Source organism: Pseudophryne corroboree, chromosome 1, assembly GCF_028390025.1.
Source record: "Pseudophryne corroboree isolate aPseCor3 chromosome 1, aPseCor3.hap2, whole genome shotgun sequence".
Taxonomy (NCBI): Eukaryota; Metazoa; Chordata; class Amphibia; order Anura; family Myobatrachidae; genus Pseudophryne; species Pseudophryne corroboree.
In genome coordinates, this window is record NC_086444.1 from 693,775,661 (window position 1) to 693,796,415 (window position 20,755).

Sequence of the window (20,755 nt, forward strand, 5' to 3'; positions counted from 1 at the left end):
CTAGTTGAAACCCCACCGTAGGAAACTTCTTGGATTCACACCAAGACACATACTTTTTACAAATGCGATGGTAATGTTTAGACGTTACTCCCTTGCTAGCCTGTATCAGGGTAGGAATAACCATGTTCAGAATGCCCTTCCGAGCTAAGATCCGGCGTTCAACCTCCATGCCGTCAAACGTAGCCGTGGTAAGTCTTGATAAGCGAACGGCCCATGTTGCAGAAGGTCCTCGCGAAGAGGCTTTGGATCTTCCAGCAGTAACTCCAGAAGATCCGCGTACCAAGCCCGTCTTGGCCAGTCCGGAGCAATGAGGATCGCTGGAACTCTTGTTCTCTTTAGTAGTTTGAGAATCCTTTGGATGAGTGGAACTGGAGGGAACACATACACTAATTTGAACACCCACGGAGTTACCAGGATGTCCACGAACACCTCCGGGTTTAGGCCCCAATCTCCTGGATGGAGACAGTGTCTGCTGAGGAAGTCCGCTTCCCAGTCGTCCACTTCCGGAATGAAGATTGCTGACAGTGTCACCACGTGCTTTTCTGCCCAGAGGACGATCCTTGTTAACTCTGACATTGCCGCTCTAGTCTTCGTTCCGCCTTGTCGGTTTATATATGCCGTCGTTATATTGTCCGACTGAACCTGAATGGCCTGATCTTTTAGAAGATCTTTTAGAAGACCGTTGTACACGGCCCTTAGTTCCAGAATGCTTATCGGAAGGAGGGATTCCAGACTCGACCACCTTCCTTGGAAGTTTTCCCCTTGGGTGACTGCTCCCCAACCTTGGAGACTTGCATCCGTGGTTAAAAGAATCCAATTCTGAATCCCGAACCTGCGGCCCTCCAGCAGGTCAGAAATTTGCAGCCACCAGAGGAGCGAGATTCTGGCTTTCGGCGACAGACATATACTCTGGTGCATGTGAAGATGAGATCCCGACCACTTGTCCAGAAGATCCAGTTGGAGGGATCGTGCATGAAATCTTCCATACTGTAGAGCCACGTAAGAGACCACCATCTTCCCCAGAAGGCAAATGCACTGATGAACCGACACCCGGGCTGGCTTCAGGACGTCCCGGACCATTGCTTGAATCACCAACGCTTTCACTTCCGGTAGAAACATCCTCTGTACTTCCGTGTCGAGGATCATCTTCAGGAAGGACAGTCTCCTTGTCGGCTCCAAATGAGATGTTGGAAAATTCAGGATCCATCCATGATCCTGTAGTAGTTGAGTCGAGAAAGCAATGCTCTGTAACAACTTTTCCCTGGAAGACACTTTTATCAGCAGATCATCCAGATAAGGAATTATGTTCACACCCTGCTTGCGGAGTAGCATAATTTCTGGCACAACCTTGGTGAACACCCTCGATGCCGTGGAGAGGCCAAACGGCAGCGCCTGGAACGGATAGTGACAGTCCAGCAGCACAAATCTTAGATAAGCCTGATGAGGCGGCCAGATTGGAACGTGAAGGTACGCATCCTTGATTTCTAGGGATACCAGGAATTCCCCCTCCTCCAGACCTGAGATCACCGCTCTCAGAGACTCCATCTTGAATTTGAATTCCTTCAAATAAGGGTTCAATGACTTTAGGTTCAACATTGGCCTGACCGAACCATCCGGTTTCGGTACCACAAACAGGTTTGAATAACAACCTTTGTTTGTTAAGTGAGGTGGAACTGGAACAATGACATTTGACCTTAGCAATTTTTGAATGGCTTCCTGTAGGAAAGCACTTTCTTCAAATCGGGCTTACCAGCTTCGCTGACAGAATCTGTGAGGTGGGAGTTCTTGAATCTCCAGTCTGTACCCCTGGGTGACAATGTCCTGTACCCAGGGATCCAGGCATGAGGACGCCCACACGACAGAAATTTCTTAGTCTTGCTCCCACCTGAACGATCTCCAGGCTGGGAGGTCCACTGTCATGCTGAGGATTTTGAGGAAGCAGAAACAGCTTTCTGTTCCTGGGAACCTGTTGGTGCAGGTTTCTTAGATTTTCCCCGACCTCATTCTACAGAAAGTGGAAGGGGCTTTGGATCTTTTAACTTTTGCGGTCCGAAAGGACTGCATTGTAGACGTAGAATAGGATTTCCTAATCGTAGGTGGTGCAGAGGGAAGAAAAGTGAACTAACCCGCAGTTGCCGGGGAGATCCACGCATCTAACGCTTCCCCAAACAGAGCCTGACCTGTGAAGGGTAGATTCTCCACACTTTTCTTAGATTCAGCATCCGCAGACCATTGGCACAGCTAGAGCCCCCTGCGTGCCGAGACAGCCATTGAAGAAGCCCTCACATTCAGATGTCCAAGATCCTTCATGGCCTCCACCATGAAACCTGCAGAATCCTGTATGTGACGTAAAAACCATTCAATGTCACTTCTATCCATAGAATCTAATTCCTCTAGTAAGGTGCCTGACCACTTTACTATGGCCATAGAAATCCATGCACAAGCAATAGTGGGTCTTAAAGCTACGCCATTAGCTGTGTATAAAGATTTGAGTGTAAACTCAATCTTGCAGTCAGCCGGCTCTTTTAGCACGGTTGAACCAGGAACAAGTAAAACCACCTTTTTAGACAATCTAGATCAGGCCTGGCCAACCTGTGGCTCTCCAGCTGTTGTAAAACTACAATTCCCAGCATGCTTTGCCACAGTTTTGCTATTAGGGAATGCTAAAACTGTGGTAGAGCAAGCTGGGATGTGTAGTTTCACAACAGCTGGAGAGCCACAGGTTGGCCAGGCCTGATCTAGATACAGAAGCGTCTACTACAAGCGGGTTTTCCCACTTTTTCCTGTCCTCCTCAGGGAAAGGAAAAGCAATGAGAAACCTCTTTGGAATCTGGAATTTTTTCTCCGGGTTTTCTCAAATAATGCGTTTAATTCCTTAGACACAGGGAAGGTAAGGGAGGCTTTCTTATTGTCAGTAAAATAAGCCTCCTCTACCTGCTCAGGAACCTTATCAGTAATGTGTAAAACATCCCTAATAGCCTCAATCATGAGTTGCACCCCCTTAGCAAGGGATGCCTCCCCCCCTAGTATATCACCATCACGGTCCCCTGAATCAGAGACGGTATCCGTGTCGACTTGCATTATCTGGGCAAGAGCACACTTTTTAGGGTACATACCAGGGGCTTTTGATGAGGCAGTGGGAGCTGAATACGACAAAACCTCTACAGATTGTCTTAAAACCTGTGTTTCAGTCTCATTATGAGTTATCCTAAATGAAATCTGGGATATCATTCCCCGGACAGAAGCCACCCATGGGGGTTCGGATTCAGAAGCCTGGGACAGAATATGACATTCCTGAGCACATGGAATAGACTCTTCAGGAGAAGATACACACACTGCAGCACAAGACACAGAGTCTCTGGACATGGTAATGTGAGAATATATATATATATATATATATATATATATATATATATATATATATATATATATATATATATATATATATATATATATATATTGAAGTCGGAAAATAATAAGAATTTACTTACCGATAATTCTATTTCTCGGAGTCCGTAGTGGATGCTGGGGTTCCTGAAAGGACCATGGGGAATAGCGGCTCCGCAGGAGACAGGGCACAAAAAGTAAAGCTTTAGGATCAGGTGGTGTGCACTGGCTCCTCCCCCTATGACCCTCCTCCAAGCCTCAGTTAGGATACTGTGCCCGGACGAGCGTACACAATAAGGAAGGATTTTGAATCCCGGGTAAGACTCATACCAGCCACACCAATCACACTGTACAACCTGTGATCTGAACCCAGTTAACAGTATGATAACAGCGGAGCCTCTGAAAAGATGGCTCACAACAATAATAACCCGATTTTTGTAACTATGTACAAGTAATGCAGATAATCCGCACTTGGGATGGGCGCCCAGCATCCACTACGGACTCCGAGAAATAGAATTATCGGTAAGTAAATTCTTATTTTCTCTATCGTCCTAGTGGATGCTGGGGTTCCTGAAAGGACCATGGGGATTATACCAAAGCTCCCAAACGGGCGGGAGTGCGCGGATGACTCTGCAGCACCGAATGAGAGAACTCCAGGTCCTCCTTAGCCAGGGTATCAAATTTGTAGGATTTTCCAAACGTGTTTGCCCCTGACTAAATAGCCGCTCGGCAAAGTTGTAAAGCCGAGACCCCTCGGGCAGCCGCCCAAGATGAGCCCACCTTCCTTGTGGAATGGGCATTTACATATTTTGGCTGTGGCAGGCCTGCCACAGAATGTGCAAGCTGAATTGTATTACACATCCAACTAGCAATAGTCTGCTTAGAAGCAAGAGCACCCAGTTTGTTGGGTGCATACAGGATAACAGCAAGTCAGTTTTCCTGACTCCAGCCGTCCTGGAACCTATACTTTCAGGGCCCTGACAACATCCAGCAACTTGGAGTCCTCCAAGTCCCTAGTAGGCGCAAGGCACCACAATAAGCTGGTTCAGGTGAAACACTGACACCACCTTAGGGAGAGAACTGGGGACGAGTCCGCAGCTCTGCCCTGTCCGAATGGACAAACAGATATGGGCTTTTTTGAGAAAAAACCCACCAATTTGACCCTCGCCTGGCCCAGGCCAGGGCCAAGAGCATGGTCACTTTTCATGTGAGATGCTTCAAATCCACAGATTTGACTGGTTTTAAACCAATGTGATTTGAGGAATCCCAGAACTACGTTAAGATCCCACAGTGCCACTGGAGGCACAAAAGGGGGTTGTATATGCAATACTCCCTTGACAAACTTCTGGACTTCAGGAACTGAAGCCAATTCTTTCTGGAAGAAAATCGACAGGGCCGAAATTTGAACCTTAATGGGCCCCAATTTGAGGCCCATAGACACTCCTGTTTGCAGGAAATGCAGGAATCGACAGAGTTGAAATTTCTTCGTGGGGCCTTCCTGGCCTCACACCACGCAACATATTTTCGCCACATGTGGTGATAATGTTGTGCGGTCACCTCCTTCCTGGCTTTGACCAGGGTAGGAATGACCTCTTCCGGAATGCCTTTTTCCCTTAGGATCCGGCGTTCCACCGCCATGCCGTCAAACGCAGCTGCGGTAAGTCTTGGAACAGACATGGTACTTGCTGAAGCAAGTCCCTTCTTAGCGGCAGAGGCCATAAGTCCTCTGTGAGCATCTCTTGAAGTTCCGGGTACCAAGTCCTTCTTGGCCAATCCGGAGCCATGAGTATAGTTCTTACTCCTCTACGTCTTATAATTCTCAGTACCTTAGGTATGAGAAGCAGAGGAGGGAACACATACACCGACTGGTACACCCACGGTGTTACCAGAACGTCCACAGCTATTGCCTGAGGGTCTCTTGACCTGGCGCAATACCTGTCCCGTTTTTTGTTCAGACGGGACGCCATCATGTCCACCTTTGGTATTTCCCAACGGTTCACAATCATGTGGAAAAACTTCCCGATGAAGTTTCCACTCTCCCGGGTGGAGGTCGTGCCTGCTGAGGAAGTCTGCTTCCCAGTTTCCACTCCCGGAATGAAACACTGCTGACAGTGCTATCACATGATTTTCCGCCCAGCGAAAAGTCCTTGCAGTTTTTGCCATTGCCCTCCTGCTTCTTGTGCCGCCCTGTCTGTTTACGTGGGCGACTGCCGTGATGTTTTTCCCACTGGATCAATACCGGCTGACCTTGAAGCAGAGGTCTTGCTAAGCTTAGAGCATTATAAATTTACCCTTAGCTCCAGTATATTTATGTGGAGAAAAGTCTCCAGACTTGATCACACTCCCTGGAAATTTTTTCCTTGTGTGACTGCTCCCCAGCCTCTCGGGCTGGCCTCCGTGGTCACCAGCATCCAATCCTGAATGCCGAATCTGCGGCCCTCTAGAAGATGAGCACTCTGTAACCACCACAGGAGAGACACCCTTGTCCTTGGATATAGGGTTATCCGCTGATGCATCTGAAGATGCGATCCGGACCATTTGTCCAGCAGATCCCACTGAAAAGTTCTTGCGTGAAATCTGCCGAATGGAATTGCTTCGTAGGAAGCCACCATTTTTACCAGGACCCTTGTGCAATGATGCACTGACACTTTTCCTGGTTTTAGGAGGTTCTTGACTAGCTCGGATAACTCCCTGGCTTTCTCTTCCGGGAGAAACACCTTTTTCTGGACTGTGTCCAGAATCATCCCTAGGCACAGCAGACGTGTCGTCAGGATCAGCTGCGATTTTGGAATATTTAGAATCCATCCGTGCTGTTGTAGCAGTATCCGAGATAGTGCTACTCCGACCTCCAACTGTTCCCTGGACTTTGCCCTTATCAGGAGATCGTCCAAGTAAGGGGTAATTAAGACGCCTTTTCTTCGAAGAAGAATCATCATTTCGGCCATTACCTTGGTAAAGACCCGGGGTGCCGTGGACAATCCAAACGGCAGCGTCTGAAACTGACAGTGACAGTTCTATACCACGAACCTGAGGTACCCTTAGTGAGAAGGGCAAATTTGGGACATGGAGGTAAGCATCCCTGATGTCCCGGGACACTATATAGTCCCCTTCTTCCTGGTTCGTTATCACTGCTCTGAGTGACTCCATCTTGATTTGAACCTTTGTAAGTGTTCAAATTTTTTTAGATTTAGAATAGGTCTCACCTAGCCTTCTGGCTTCAGTACCACAATATAGTGTGGAATAATACCCCTTTCCTTGTTGTAGGAGGGGTAATTTGATTATCACCTGCTGGGAATACAGCTTGTGAATTTTTTTCCATACTGCCTCCTTGTCGGAGGGATACCTTGGTAAAGCAGACTTCAGGAGCCTGCGAGGGGGAAACGTTTCGACATTCCAATCTGTACCCCTGGGATACTACTTGTAGGATCCAGGGGTCCTGTACGGTCCCAGCGTCATGCTGAGAGCTTGGCAGAAGCGGTGGAAGGCTTCTGTTCCTGGGAATGGGCTGCCTGCTGCAGTCTTCTTCCCTTTCCTCTATCCCTGGGCAAATATGACTCTTATAGGGACGAAAGGACTGAGGCTGAAAAGACGGTGTCTTTTTCTGCAGAGATGTGACTTAGGGTAAAAACGGTGGATTTTCCAGCAGTTGCCGTGGCCACCAGGTCCGATGGACCGACCCCAAATAACTCCTCTTCCTTTATACGGCAATACACCTTAGTGCCGTTTGGAATCTGCATCACCTGACCACTGTCGTGTCCATAAACATCTTCTGGCAGATATGGACATCGCACTTACTCTTGATGCCAGAGTGCAAATATCCCTCTGTGCATCTCGCATATATAGAAATGCATCCTTTAAATGCTCTATAGTCAATAAAATACTGTCCCTGTCAAGGGTATCAATATTTTTAGTCAGGGAATCCGACCAAGCCACCCCAGCTCTGCACATCCAGGCTGAGGCGATCGCTGGTCGCAGTATAACACCAGTATGTGTGTATATACTTTTATATGATATTTTCCAGCCTCCTGTCAGCTGGCTCCTTGAGGACGGCCCTATCTATAGACGGTACCGCCACTTGTTTTGATAAGCGTGTGAGCGCCTTATCCACCCTAAGGGGTGTTTCCCAACGCGCCCTAACTTCTGGCGGGAAAGGGTATACCGCCAATAATTTTCTATCGGGGGGAACCCACGCATCATCACACACTTCATTTAATTTATCTGATTCAGGAAAAACTACAGGTAGTTTTTTCACATCCCACATAATACCCTCTTTTGTGGTACTTGTAGTATCAGAAATATGTAACACCTCCTTCATTGCCCTTAACGTGTGGCCCTAATAAGGAATACGTTTGTTTATTCACCGTCGACACTGGATTCAGTGTCCGTGTCTGTGTCGACCGACTAAGGTAAACGGGCGTTTTAAAACCCCTGACGGTGTTTTTGAGACGTCTGGACCGGTACTAATTGTTTGTCGGCCGTCTCATGTCGTCAACCGACCTTGCAGCGTGTTGACATTATCACGTAATTCCCTAAATAAGCCATCCATTCCGGTGTCGACTCCCTAGAGCAGGCTTGTCCAACCCGCGGCCCGCGGGCCGCATGCGGCCCAAGTCAGCTAGTAATGCGGCCCAGGAGCAGCGCTGCAGCAGAGGTTTTTTTTTTTTTTTTTTCGAGTATGGACACCACATGTGAGGCTGAGCCGGCCCCAGCAGGCTGTCAGCACATCCTGATTGGATTGCTGCTGCTGGGACCAGCACCAGCTCACGCCCTCTCCGCTGTCAGTCACAGTGTAGCCCTCCTCCGCTGCATAGCGGCACACGTGACTGAGCAGCGCGAGAGTAGAGGAGCCCAGCGGAGAAGTTGGTTGTACAAGAACACGTAAGTGAGCCGGGGGTGGGTGTCTGTCCGTGGCCGCGCCGCTGTACAGTGTCCCGGGGGGGGGGGGAATCAAGATCTGAAGTCCGTGGCCGCGGCCTGCGCCGCTGTACAGTGTCCCGGGGGGGGGGGGGAATCAAGATCTGAAGTCCTGCGCCGCTGTACAGTGTCCCGGGGGGGGAATCAAGATCTGAAGTCCTGCGCCGCTGTACAGTGTCCGGGGAAGGGGGGGGGGGGGGAATCAAGATCTGAAGCCCTGCGCCGCTGTACAGTGTCCGGGGAAGGGGGGGGGGGGGGGGGATCAAGATCTGAAGTCCGTGGCCGCGGCCTGCGCCGCTGTACAGTGTCCTGTACAGACGTCCCTCCCGTAGTACAGCAGAGGGGAGCGGCGGACGGAGACGGAGGCAGCGCTGCAGGAGCGGTAAGTATGTGTCTGTGTGTGTGTGGTTTTTTTTTACAGCCATAAGGGGCACAGTACAAGGGCGCAGCTACAAGGGGCACAGTACAAGGGGGCAGCTACAGGGCCACAACTACAAGGGGCACAGTACAAGGGGGCAGCTACAAGCGGCACAGTACAAGGGGGCAGCTACAGGGCCACAACTACAAGAGGCACAGTACAAGGGGGCAGCTACAGGGCCACAACTACAAGGGGCACAGTACAAGGGGGCAGCTACAGGGCCACAACTACAAGGGGCACAGTACAAGGGGGCAGCTAGTGCTACAGGGCCACAACTACAAGGGGCACAGTACAAGGGGGCAGCTACAGGGGCACAACTACAAGGGGCGCAGCTACAGGGGCACAACTACAAGGGACGCAGCTACAGGGGCACAGCTACAGGGGCACAACTACAAGGGGCGCAGCTACAGGGGCGCAGCTACAGGGGCACAACTACAAGGGGCGCAGCTACAGGGGCACAACTACAAGGGGCACAACTACAAGGGGCACAACTACAAGGGCACAACTACAAGGGGCACAGTACCAGGGGGAGCAGCTACAGGGGCACAACTACAAGGGGCGAACGTCTTCCAGCGTCAGTGAGGGCATAATATTCATTCATTCGTTTGTAAGTATAATTTTCATTTTTATAGGTACCGACCCTTTTGGATTCTACTGGACAAGTGGACGTGACCGGCGTGGGATGTAGGTAAGTAATCTGTCTCTCATTCAGGTATCGTTACTGTTATTTTATTTTATGTGCGGCCCAAACCAAATTTTCATCTTCTAATGTGGCCCAGGGAAGGTGAAAGGTTGGACACCCCTGCCCTAGAGAGTGACATCACCATTATAGGCAATTGCTCCGCCTCCTCACCAACATCGTCCTCATACATGTCGACACACACGTACCGACACACAGCACACACACAGGGAATGCTCTGATAGAGGACAGGACCCACTAGCCCTTTGGAGAGACAGAGGGAGAGTTTGCCAGCACACACCAAAAAACGCTATAATTATATAGGGACAACCTTATATAAGTGTTTTCCCTTATAGCATCTTTTTATATATTTCTAACGCCAAATTAGTGCCCCCCCCTCTCTGTTTTAACCCTGTTTCTGTAGTGCAGTGCAGGGGAGAGCCTGGGAGCCTTCCCTCCAGCCTTTCTGTGAGGGAAAACGGCGCTGTGTGCTGAGGAGATAGGCCCCGCCCCTTTTTCGGCGGGCTCGTCTCCCGCTCTTCAACGGATTCTGGCAGGGGTTAAATATCTCCATATAGCCCCCGGAGGCTATATGTGAGGTATTTTTTGCCAAAAAAATAGGATTTTGGTACTTACCAGGTAAATCCTTTTCTTTGAATCCATAGGGGGCACTGGAGTACTCTTGGGATATGGACGGGCGGAGCCGAACAAAGGCACTGAATATTCAAATTTAGGACCCTCCCACCCCTCCATATCCCCGAGTACCTCAGTGTACTGTCTCAGTGTTTTTTACTGAGCGAACAGGAACGATATAGAGAGGTTGACAATGGAGAATACCTATAACATAACGGACAACAACAATGTTGACCCATAACCTTACTGTCAACTAAACAGTTGACACCATAACCGATAGAACTTTATAATTTGAACCAATCGGTGAAAATGTGTTACCATAAGCTCCTCTGAGCTTAATATCAATCAAGTAAAACTTGTTACCCTAAGCTCTCTTGAGCTTAAAACAACCCAGGTAAACTGCTCTGGGTGGGCGTCCAGTGCCCCCTATGGATTCAAAGAAAAGGATTTACCTGGTAAGTACCAAAATCCTATTTTCTTTTTCATCCACTAGGGGTCACTGGAGTACTCTTGGGACGTACCAAAGCTTCCCTCGTGGGCGGGAGAGCTGTTTGATACTTGTAACAGTAGGCAGCCCAAGGCTAGATGCTGATGGCGCCACCATTTATAACGTGTAAACGTGCACAAACATGGTGCACATGAAGGCTATATAGCCGCGTTTTAGACACTCCACGACCCACTGGGTCTGACATTCCCACAGAACCTGTGGGATGAGTTATTACTGACGTAGGCGATTGTAACCTAGCCTTAAGGTAAGCCTGACTTGTAGTCATTATTATTACCCAACTCGATAATGTCTGCTGAGAAACTGGCTAACCCCAGTTGGCAGTATCATAGAGAACAAACAACGTATTCATATCACGTACTGTTGACGTTCGGCACATATATAAACGCGTAATGCGTGTACCACATTCAGTTCTAGAATGTGCTGTCCACACAGGAACCCCTATTGGTACATTGATGTGAAGAATACGAAAGCGTGATTCGTCCGAAGATCTGCTTTGTCATGAGAAAACTGAAATACGGTGGCTTGGAATACAAGGCACCCAAATATGAAAACAAACCCTTGCCGAAGCCAAGGCTAGAAGAAAAAATTGTTTTCCAAAGTGAGAAACTTAATTCCCATTTGTTGAAAGGGTTCACAATATGAAACTGTAAGAAATCTGAACCCAACTTCAAGTCGCCTGGCGCTGTAGGTGGGATAAATAGAGTGTGAACTTTGATGACACCTTGTAGAAAGATGTGTACAGACGCAAATAGAAGCAAACGTCTTTGAAAATAAGTTTACCACACAGATACCTGCACTCTTCGTGCAGATCAACGCAGTTTTCCATCCCACCCCGTTTAACAGAATACGGGTTACTTGAAGGATGATGTTGGAACTTCCGAGGTTTACAACCTATGTAAGCACACGAAATTTTGTAAAAATGAGCTGCCTTAAACGGCTTACTATTTCGTAACATGGTTAGTATAACCGATACTGTAATGCTCAATTTCTTAAGAGGGCGGTCTGAACCCTCACCCCGTCAACCGCAGCTGCGGTACCTAGATAATAGGTACCTAGGGAACTATGGGTAAACTAACGTTCCCTGATGTAACAGGTTGGACGTATTATGAGCGGGCCAAGATCGTGTGCAAGTATTCCTTGAAAATTCGAGAAGCAAACTTCTCCGAAACCCATGAGATACCACCAGTATGACTGTGACAAACTGTCTTATGATCCGTTTTGACAACGGAGAGAGCAGCGGAAAATGGTGGAGCCAGATACACGATGCTGAATGACCACATGAATGTGAGAGACTCCACCGCCACTGCCCTTGTGATCTGTTTTGTACACATACTGAACTTTCGTAATTGTGGCGAGATGCCATCATGTATACTTGAGGGTAACCCCCTTCTGTGGACTCACATATGAAACACCTCTAGATTTAATGTCCAGTTTTCAGGATCCAAATCCTGACGGGTGAGATCCTCTGTCTAACAGATGTCCACTCACATAATGATCTCTTGACATTTTCACATAATGGTGTTCTGAGCCATTGAGGATCTGAGTTACCTGCCGCATTGCCATGCGGCTACTTGGTTCTCACTGGTTGTTGTGTATGCAACTGCCGTTGCCTTGTTTGACTGCTTAAGGCCAGCGTGGGACATGCATCAAAAATTTACATGAAACTCATGGTTGTTCCTCTCCACCGAAATCTTTAGTAAAAGGCGAAAGATTTATTCGTTCTGAAGAGAAACCAGAGTATATACCTGGTCAGACTGAAAGCGAATTATGTATTGCATTGTAAAATGCCCAGAGTTCTAGGACATTTATCGACAGCAATCTGTCGTGTTTTAGAACCTTTGTTGCTAATTTTAACTACAAATCCTGACCCTCTGCGACTGTCGTCCAGAGTATATGCACCCTTTTCCCTCTGTGGGAAACGCGAGTGAAGGGTGGCGAACTAAATTGAAAACACATCGTTATTCGTAATAGGTGAATACACCAATGTACCGCTAGTGTGCGTGTTTTGCACTAATTACTAGACGTACATTTGTTATTGCTGGTGTAGTAGGTAAAAGTCTTTGATTTACCGTATTTATCATCTTACCTAGGCATTGACATCGTTTAGACGGAATTAGATGCGATTGTTTTCGAACTTGATCTGCTACCGCAGTATACCTTAGTAGCGCAAGTTTAGAGGAACTTTGTTGAGACAGAGTTCGTATGTGAGATGAGCTATCATCCCAACATCACTTTTGGTAAATACCCAAAGCGATAAGCAACGGTAGACATGAAATGGTTAATGGTTGTGGCGAATTGCAAACGCTAAAACCTGTGATGAACAAACCGGAATGGGTATATACGCATTGCAAATGCCAGTATTTTGTGGCTCCAATATGCCAATACTACCCGCAGCAAATCCATTTTCAAACTGCAGTAAGTGATTTGTTGATTGCAACTGCGACGGAGCTGTATGGATTGGTTACCCCAACCAGAGGGGAATAAGCCACCCTGACTCTGCCTGTATTATAAAGACAGCTGAAACCCAGTAGAGACCAAATGGCTACCTGCCAATCCGTTCGACAGAGGCAGTCATGACCCTGTTGAAGTCTGGAAACCCCGCAAAGGTAACATGTAAAGACGCGCTCCCACAATTGGAAAAGAGGTCATCAACTACTGGCTTGCAGACCGTAGCGACCTGTCGTTACAAGGCGTGAGTGTTTGTATCACCGCCTTGAAACTGAAGTCTAAAGGGATTAAATGCCGGCACAAGAATTCCGTTTCGATTAACGGCTGAATATCAAATGTAGGACCAACAAGCTGTGGCCTTGTCGTGCTGAACTGGCGACGATGAAACGTCGTTAGAAGCTTTACAGATATACTCTGTAGCTTCTTTTAACCGTAATGTCTAGTGACCCAAATGTTTCATGGGTCTTTATGTTTGACACAGACGCATTTACCAATGTCGGATGGCGTCATATTGTAAACGATTAAATAGTGGTCAAAGTCTACTAAGTGGAACAATGGAGACATTGACTCCCTGTAATTTAGCAATGTATGTTCGCAACAACCCTGCACTATCTGAGTGCTGGTCTAATGAACCCTTCTCACTCGTGGTTATCGGTGTGAGATTTGACATAGAATCGTGCATTACATTATAAGACCAGTTAAATAAGCACTGTGGTACCCAAAGGGAATTCCTCTGGAAAACTGTCTTTTGTTAGAGCTGGCGGAATAACTTCCGAGACTCCGATGCCAATGTTATTTTTTTTTTTTTTTTTGGTCTGTACTAGAGCCTTACTCGCTATGCAGACAGACACCCCAATAGGCCACGGACAGCCATTGCACGCCTTATGACGTTATCATGTCATATATATATATTGTATTGGTGAACAGCATAATAATATTAAACTCAAGGTTGATTCTCTCTACGGAAATCTTTAGTAAAACTAAAGATTTATTCGCTGTGAAGAAAAAACAGAGTAATCTTTATGTGAAAAGCAGTTCACATGGCCTATGAAACCCGAACCAAATTCCTACTAACCCCCCTACGCCTCTGGTGGCTTAGAGATGTAGGGCAGGAATGTTCTAGAATCATGTAGAAAAACAGTTTACATGCCGATTAAAATTTCCCACTAACACCCCTGCGCCTCCAGTGGCTTAGAGATGTAGGGCAGGAATGTTCCAGAATCACAAACTGGAAAACAACAGGCAGCATGGTTAAAATGGCCCGTTTGCCATGCTGACCTTTCCGTATAGGTTATTATACAGTATAACCACAGGACGGTTACAACTGTTCTATGAATAAATATATATATAAGCTGATAGGCCATGATCACATCAGACATTAATATTAATATATTAATATAGGCTCCCTAGCTTTGTTAATAGCAGCCATTAATATAGGTTAAACTCTGAAAATCACAGCCAGTAATATAGTTCAATTATTACTGTCAGTATCGGTAACAAGCTTATATCTGTGATAGATATATATATAAATATATATATACCCAGCTGGTCATATATCCGCCAGCTTCCACCGTGCCTCTTCCCCCCCTATGATCATCTGCGGGAAGCCTGCACTTGTGATCGTCTCTGTAGTGAGACTGATGGGCGGCCGGACGTAGCTGGGCGGCCGTGTTGGAAGCCTGCCCTGGCATTTGCAGGCCGTGACGGAGCGGCGGTCATACTGGTACTAAGTATGGCTTACCTGCTGTGCAGCCGTACGGAGCCCAGTGTGCGGCAGGACGGACTGGCGGCTACCGGAGCGCTGGGACGGGCGGCCTGATGTCAGACGGAGCAGCTGCTTCGTATGAACTCCCCCTGCTGCGGCAGGAGGGAGCTTGGCGGCGACCGGAGCGCTGGGACGGGCGGCTTGATGTCCCCGTCTGTGTGATACATAGCGGCTGTTTAGCGTCGTCTGATCTCCCCCTGCTATGCGGCAGGACGGAGTTGGCGGCTGCCGGAGCACTGGGACGGCTGGTCTCCTCAGAAGGTAGTGGCTGTCTTGGCGGGTATGAGCTCCCCCTGCTGTGCGGCGGGACGGAGCTGTATTGTATTCACATTAACCCACACATAGCGGGGCGGCAGCCTGCGCTGACCGCCCCGCTCCCCAGCCTACCTTTCTGTAACTTCTGGCTGTGGCGGGACTTTCTGTATAAGCTCCGTCCAGCTTCAGTGGTGTGACTCATGGCTGCAACGGGGCTTCGTTGTGTAAGCTCCGTCAGCTCTGTAGTCCTTGTGACGCAGTCAGCTTCCAGTGATCTATTGGCTGCGACGGCTTTTTGCAAGCCCGTCCAGCTCTCTAGTCCTGGCTGCTGTTTGTAGAAGCAGTGCTGTCTGTGGCCGTGAGGGTGCTCTTTGTGAGGACCGACACGCCATGCTGTCTGTGGCTGTGAGGGTGCTCTTTGTGAGGACCGACACGCCATGCGCTGCCCGTGCAGCGGCACTATCCCGGACCCATGTTTTTTCAGAAACTGGGAAGGGATGTGCTAAGTTGTAAAAATAAAAATTAAAAATAAAATTTAAAAATAAAAATCCAAGTGTGGCTATACCACAAGCCGATGTTCGTGCTGTGAGCACCGAAAAAACACTGAGACAGTACACTGAGGTACTCGGGGATATGGAGGGGTGGGAGGGTCCTAAATTTGAATATTCAGTGCCTTTGTTCGGCTCCGCCCGTCCATATCCCAAGAGTACTCCAGTGACCCCTAGTGGATGAAAAAGAAATAGGTTTACATTGCCTCCCAGGGCGCCCCCCTCCCAGCGCCCTGCACCCTCAGTGACTGCCGTGTGAAGTGTGCTGAGAGCAATGGCGCACAGCTGCAGTGCTGTGCGCTACCTTAAGAAGACTGAGGAGTCTTCTGCCGCCGATTCTGGACCTTCTTCTCTTTTCAGCATCTGCAAGGGGGCCGGCGGCGAGGCTCCGGTGACCATCCAGGCTGTACCTGTGATCGTCCCTCTGGAGCTAATGTCCAGTAGCCAAAGAAGCCAATCCATCTTGCACGCAGGTGAGTTCACTTCTTCTCCCCTAAGTCCCTCGTTGCAGTGATCCTGTTGCCAGCAGGACTCACTGTAAAATAAAAAACCTAAGCTAAACTTTTCTAAGCAGCTCTTTAGGAGAGCCACCTAGATTGCACCCTTCTCGGCCGGGCACAAAAATCTAACTGAGGCTTGGAGGAGGAAGGTGGGCTCATCTTGGGCGGCTGCCCGAGGGGTCTCGGCTTTACAACTTTGCCGAGCGGCTATTTAGTCAGGGGCAAACACGTTTGTAAAATCCTACAAATTTGATACCCTGGCTAAGGAGGACCTGGAGTTCTCTCATTCGGTGCTGCAGAGTCATCCGCGCACTCCCGCCCGTTTGGGAGCTTTGGTATAATCCCCATGGTCCTTTCAGGAACCCCAGCATCCACTAGGACGATAGAGAAAATAAGAATTTACTTACCGATAATTCTATTTCTCGGAGTCCGTAGTGGATGCTGGGCGCCCATCCCAAGTGCGGATTATCTGCATTACTTGTACATAGTTACAAAAATCGGGTTATTATTGTTGTGAGCCATCTTTTCAGAGGCTCCGCTGTTATCATACTGTTAACTGGGTTCAGATCACAGGTTGTACAGTGTGATTGGTGTGGCTGGTATGAGTCTTACCCGGGATTCAAAATCCTTCCTTATTGTGTACGCTCGTCCGGGCACAGTATCCTAACTGAGGCTTGGAGGAGGGTCATAGGGGGAGGAGCCAGTGCACACCACCTGATCCTAAAGCTTTACTTTTTGTGCCCTGTCTCCTGCGGAGCCGCTATTCCCCATGGTCCTTTCAGGAACCCCAGCATCCACTAGGACGATAGAGAAATTGCAATACAAAAACCACACAGATGGCATCCATATATGTACTTAGTCTGGCGTGCGTGCAGCATACTCGCAAATTGCGTACAATCGCCTCCCACGGGAGTGCGCGTACGGGCGTGGTATGAGCAATTACAGAAAGATTCTTACTTGCAATGGAAATTAATGCAGTACATGCCACAGCCTGTGTCGAGTCACTGTTCACACACACACACACACACACACACACACACACACACACACACTAATCTAACCAAACATGCACATCTTTCCAACACAATGTCTTGGTATTCCAATGTTTGAACAGACCCCCTGGTCTGTGAAGAAAGATACACACAAACCAAACTGTCATTGTTTAATGGAAACCAGAACAATGGGAGACAAATATCCCATGACAGGGTAATCTAATGAACATGAAAATATCTGTCACACATTGCATGTTTCCCAAACTTGGTGCACACATTGCACATAGTCTGCCCTTTCCCCTCATGCAACTTTTACTTATTTGCAAGGCACAACAAGGGAATTATACACCTTTACAGTATACGAGGGGACAGTAACTTATCAGAGCATCATGCATGGTATCTACGTGTTCGGATAATTATGAGTAATAATCCGGTGTTGGTTTGGAGAAGATCGCATGTCGTTGCGAATAGTTAATCGCAAAGACAGATTAAAGGTATATTTGTGTTTATTATGTACTTGGTATGCGGCTGGAATCCAGAGCTACACACCCCTGGATCAAGGCATCGCCCATCTCTTCAAACCGACCAATGACCTCTCCTGTACTATAAACGACCATCCCTCCAACCAATCAGTGGAGAGCATACAACCCCATTGTATTGTATTTTGGGCAAGGGTATATAAACCTTGCACCTGGGCCGCTCTCTCTCTCTCTGCTTTTTAAAAGACTCATAGGTCATCTTGCCAGATCGACTAGAGGACCGGATCCGGGTTGCGCAGGCGAACAAAGCGTACGTATCATTGGGTGTGACTCTCTCTCTGTGATTGAATTGTATTGTGTTGTACCATTATATTTTAACTTATTGTAAACCCCTTTTACCAATATATTATTACTTGTTGCTGCTTTGGACCACAACATACAATCAAATACTGGTGTCGCATTCAGTTTCTGTTGAGCGTTTGTATAGTATAATTGCCACACCTAGAGCTGCTTCGTGCTCTCAGCGTGTCGGTCTGTGTGTATGCACTGAGTGTAAGCTGCACGGCTATTCCGGCGTGTGTACACTAACTGGGGACAGAGTATTTATTACAGCAGCCACAGCGGCTTCAGTTACAGTGTGCAATAGGGGTTAGTGGCTGTTTTTCCAAGAAGTCTATCGAACTTCTCAATTGGGGACATCTTCCGGCTCGTCTCATATCCGGCTTTTGCACAACAGTACAGGCGCTTACCAGTAGCAAAGGGTGGATTAGCATTATTATATTGTGTTGAGCTATCTTGTGCTGATGAACCGCGCCTGTACTGCATTGGTTAGGGATGCTGGCGTGAACCGCAAGGACAAAGGGGAAAAAAAGTTTTTTTGTTTTTTTATTTTTTTTTGCACATGTAACTTTGCATAAAGGTGCACACAGCGTACCCATACTTTGCATCCATCCCACATATTGTTGCCATAGTTTATAACGGTCATTTCTAGGTTTGTGTGAAACCGGATACATCTGTGTTGCTATATACATTTTGAAGTAACTGTGTTAATGATATAGTTGTAAGAACACAAAATGCAGCTCTGGCCTAGTATTTTAGGTTAAAACAGAGCAATTGTGGGGTGTGTTCGTGAGCGACAATAGTTTATATCGCTCACATTTATACTGTGTGATTTGTTTTAGTGCGGGTTCACTTTTGTACACGTGGCCCGGACAAAGTACGTGAGCACGCACAAGCGTGAAAAGGCACGTGCGGTTGCGTAATTACGCAAGTTGCGTAAGATCGCTAACGCCAAGGACAAACCACACAATAGTTCTATTTAAAGCGGAGTAGTAGATGTTTATCTACAAATAGCACATAACTATCCGGTTTCAAACGCAGATTAGAATATTATTGATAAAGTGTGTTACCTCTGGGGAAAGCTATCAGTTAACAGGGAAGGATATTTTTCTGATCAGAAAACTATAGAGTGCTAGTGTGGGCTGAAAAAGGTGTGAATGTATTGAACCCTGCTTGGTGGACTTGGTGAACTCGGTGGACTTGGTGAGCACGGTCTAGGTGAACACGTGCAACGGAGTGTGATAAAGCTTTGTGAAGTTGTTATTTTAAAGGTTTTTTTCTTGGTATTACACTCCGGCAGTTTTGGAGCACAGTGTGAAGACTCCAGTGATCCTACAACTTACAGATAGCAAGTGTCTATAAGCTGTAAGATTGGACCGCACGGTTGTGTGAGCAATACGTGGCGCAACGTGATACGAAGTTTTGCATATTTGTGCGTAAACCTCGTCATCATACGCGTTGTGTAAAGCACATGCAAGCGTGATTTGTGTAAAAATTGTCTTTTAGGCAGATATTCACTGGGTACGCTAAGTTACTCCTAAAGGCCCAGGGGATATAGGCCGAAGTAGGGCCTGCACGGGCTACGCGTGTGTGCTAAACAAGGCAGATCCGTGGTACTCGGAGCAGAAGAAGTTAGTGGAAGAACTTTGAGGACTTCCACCGTTAGACTACTGTGTTTGGAGCATTTTAGGAAGTTTTCCCGTGTTAAAAGGGTCCACAATGGGAGCCAAGTGCACAACACAGGGACGTTCCTCAGTCAGGGTTCAGACAGCAGAATTGAGACCCAGGGGGTCTGCTCGGTTGGTAATGTGGGGGAAGTATGGTCCCCACACTGAGACCTTTTGTGATGAATGGACACGAATGACTGTGGGGGATAAAGCATCATTTCCTGGGATAGGTAGTTTTGATCCAGAGGTACTACACAATGTAAGGATTAGAATATGTCTGCTCAAATCCAGAAAGCAAAGGGTAAGGCATACAGATTGTTTAAACTTGTGGCAACAAGAGGGGGATGTGCAAAGGGAGCTTGCTCGCACAGCAAGTTCCAAACCAGGCGGAAGCGTGAATGCGACAGCACCACCACCACCGCCATATGTTGATGGAGAGAAGAGTGTCACCACCAATGATACAAAAGGTAGAGGTCAGGGAAATGCGCAGCGAATGTATTAAAACTAACGCTTGTACCTTGTACCCTGTTTTACCTTCTTCCCAAGATTACAGCAACGTAGAGGATGAGCCTAGCATGATCTCAGCCCTTGCCCTGGCTGCCACCATACATGACACAAGGGTGGGCATTGCCCAACCACCAAGGGCAGTGGCCATATCAGCCAGTGAGGGGGCAGATGAGATCGTGGCGACTGGTAAGTACGGTACCGTCCATTATGCAGAAACAGCGACTCCCCGTATTGTAGAGACAAACAAGAAAGATGTGGTTGAGTTGCATCCAGTTAGGGTGATTGCAGTCCCTAACGGGAGAACTGACACTCAGGGGGTGACCCCAATCAGGAACATTGCAATGTACTGTCCCTGGTCCCGTATGGAGCTGAGGTCAATTATGGCAGAATTCCCTGACCCCAGAAAGGATTTAGTCGGATGCCAGAAATATATAAAAGATTTAGGACTTTCCCAAGAACCCACAAACAAAGATTGGCGGACGGTGTTGCGAGCGAGACTCCCATCTAACATTGACATCCCAAAATGTATTACAGACTGCAACCTAGATGCAGAAGTGCCACTCACTGATGCTTACAATCAGGAGAATTTCAGGCAAATCAATATACAACTAGGTTTGTATTTCCCAGCCGTAGTTAGATGGAATAAGATTTTTTCCATAAGACAGAAAGAACATGAACTGGCATCCGAATATTTCCACAGAGCTTTGATGGAAATG

The 20,755-nt window shown here is 47.6% G+C and overlaps 1 protein-coding gene, 1 non-coding gene and 1 pseudogene across 3 annotated transcripts in view; all 3 read right to left on the minus strand.

Annotated features, from left to right (window-relative positions):
• The window catches only part of DOT1L (DOT1 like histone lysine methyltransferase), a 422,415-nt gene that overhangs the window by 258,515 nt on the left and 143,145 nt on the right, over window positions 1-20,755 (minus strand). The gene's annotated exons all lie outside the window — the stretch shown is intronic.
• LOC134961277 (U5 spliceosomal RNA) lies at window positions 12,164-12,280 on the minus strand. Its single transcript, XR_010187880.1, has one exon. It is a non-coding gene; the product is annotated as a U5 spliceosomal RNA (small nuclear RNA).
• LOC134932442 (U5 spliceosomal RNA) lies at window positions 13,897-14,004 on the minus strand (annotated as a pseudogene).